General features: G+C 32.8%; 1 non-coding gene across 1 annotated transcript; it reads right to left on the bottom strand.

Annotated features, from left to right (window-relative positions):
- Window positions 1-488: 488 nt before the first annotated feature.
- On the bottom strand, window positions 489-595 carry LOC115214586. Its single transcript, XR_003881924.1, has one exon. It is a non-coding gene; the product is annotated as a U6 spliceosomal RNA (small nuclear RNA).
- Window positions 596-3077: the final 2482 nt, after the last annotated feature.

Below are 3077 nucleotides of genomic sequence, written 5' to 3'. Positions count from 1 at the left end.
ACATTTGAAAAGGTCTCAAAATGACTGAAACCAGTACTGAAATGCTCTTTATAAAATTATGTTAGCATTTTCTATCTTGACTTGTTTTTTCATATATATATCTACTCGTGTCTTCCTTTTCATCCTTATACATACATACATACATATATATATATATATATATATATATATATATATATATATATATATATATATATATATATATACAACGGCTTCTTTTTAGTTTCCGTCTACCAAATCCACTCACAAGAGTTTAATCGGCCTAGGACTATAGTGGAAGACACTTACCCATGTTGCCACACAGTGGACCTGAACCCGGACCATGTGGTTCGTAAACAATCTACTTAGCGCACAGCCACTCCTTCGCCTATAAATGATGAAAGATAAAATCGGCTGCAGTCGAATTTGAACTCTGAACGTGTAATCAGCAGAGACGTCGCGAAGCAGCTTCTTCAGCGTTCTAACGTTTCCGCCACCTCACTGACTTAAAGAATACGGAACGCTTCACGAATTTGCGTGCCATCCTTGCCCAGGGACCATACTAATCTTCTCTGTATCGTTCCAATTTTAGAACATGTACCGCCGTAGCTAGTACTTGTAAATATGTGTTCGTTTTGTCTGGTTTCGGCCATAAGATTTTTCTGTCGGACATTTTGCTGCTCGAATATGAAATCTTGGATTCTATGTTTACCTGTGATAGATACGTTTTGATCTGATGCGTTATGACACGCACCCATGACACAAAAACCATATACATATACACACTCACAGACTGAAACACACACATTCTCACATACACTCTAGCAACACGCACACACATATACATCCCTACATAACGTACAAATACATGGTAGAGAATACGCCTCGATTGAAATGAGCTTTGATATTCAGAATTTGAAATCAATTAGCTGAAAAGCTCAGAATCTACGTACGCAACAGTAATATTCTTTTTTACTCTAGGCACGAAGCCCGAAAGTTTGGGGAAGGGGGCTAGTCGATTAGATCGACCTTACTACGCAAATGGTACTTAACATACTTTTGACGCCGAAGTTATGAAAGGCAAATTCGACCACGGTTGAATTTGAAATCAGAATGTAAAGACAGACGAAATACCTATTCCTTTACTACCCACAAGGGGCTAAACACAGAGAGGACAGAAAAGGACAGACAAATGGATTAAATCAATTATATCGACCCCAGTGCGCAACTGGTACTTATTTAATCGACCGCGAAATGATGAAAGGCAAAGTCGACCTCGGCGAAATTTGAACTCAGAACGTAACTACAGACGAAATACCAATAAGCATTTCGTCCGGCATGCTAAAGTTTCTGCTGGCTCTCCGCCATACAACAATAATATTCTGCAAGGCTTTTATGAAATGTGAACTTCTTTTCTGTTACCTACATTTCAGGGAAAGAGCTTTGTATCTTTGACAGAAATCAGCACCTTCCTAATGGAAAATCCTTCAATAATTAAAAATTGAAAGGAACACACTCACACACACACACGGACACACACATCCACACACATAAACACACACACATACACAGGCACTGACACACATATATATAAATATATCTATATATATGCGTGCCGGTGCCTGTGTATGTGTTGTGTGTATATATATATATATATATATACGTATATATGTGTATATATAAATATGTGTATATATATACATATATATGCATATATATATATATAATATATATATATATATGCATATATATATATATGATATATATATATATATATATATATATATATATATATATATATATGCATATATATGCATATATATATATGCATATATATATATATATATATATGCATATATATGCATATATATATATGCATATATATATATATATATGCATATATATATATGTGCTTATATATATATATCTGTAAAAACACACACGCACATATATACATACATGCATACATAAATTTTCCGTATAAACCGAAAAAGTATTTTATATATTTTAAATCTAATGTAGCGCTTTCAAAATGTGACAGCATTTGAGTCTATATTAAATTGCATTTATTTTATTTCACAATGATTCATAACTTTACTGAACAAGCAATATATAGGAGACCCCATTTACGATAACAAACTTGTCATTTCGATTCTCTAAAAGCTACTGAAAAAGAATGCCTGTCAAATTACGAACCTCTTTATCAAACTCACTTCCAAGCCCTCTATCTATCTATCTATCTATCTATCTATCTATCTATCTATCTATCTATCTATCTATCTATCTATCTATCTATCTATCTATCTATCTATCCATCTATCCATCTATCTATCCATCTATCCATCTATCTGTTTCTTCGTCAGTCTCCCGATTTATCTATATATTTAGCAATCTATATATTTAGTTTTCTTTAATTCTTCTAAGATAAGAACCTATTTATATCTCAATCTATATTCCCACTTTGAAATTCTTTTTCTCTTTTTTATCCCTTCCATTTTCCTTAATAACCTGAAAAATTTCGTTATGGTTTTACACTTAGGCTATAACCACACACACATTAAGGTTGAAAAAGTTTTGTAACTTTCTAAAATGGTAATACTTGCTTTAATACTACCCTGAAGAAAAATGCAAATATAGAAATCGACGACATCTTTTCTGCGAAAAAAAAAACCCCAAACAAACAAAAATAAAACCTGATTAACACCGTAAATGCATTACACTTCTGACATGCTCACCGCCAGAGCTTTGCAGCGACATACGATAAAATTCTTTTATAGGATTTCAAGTCACGTGCATAATGGCAGAATAGCATCTCAGATCTATCTATCTATCTATCTATCTATCTATCTATCTATCTATCTATCTATCTATCTATCTATCTGCTTACTTGCATGTATCTATGTATTTATGTATGTATAGATGAGATGAAGTATAGTAGACGTGCCACATGTTGTGTCATTCTTTTCGATTCGCTGTTATTTTCTACTTTTTGTTTTCATTTAAAAGCATCTTTTAGTCAAACATTGGTGAATATTTTGCTTTAAAATAGTCCAAAAGAGAAAAAACATCTGATCGGATATTGGAAACGAACAATTAGT

This window comes from Octopus sinensis, linkage group LG7 (genome assembly GCF_006345805.1).
Source record: "Octopus sinensis linkage group LG7, ASM634580v1, whole genome shotgun sequence".
NCBI classification, from domain to species: domain Eukaryota; kingdom Metazoa; phylum Mollusca; class Cephalopoda; order Octopoda; family Octopodidae; genus Octopus; species Octopus sinensis.
The sequence above is the reverse complement of the archived record's forward strand: the minus strand, read 5'-3'. Positions and strand labels throughout refer to the sequence as shown.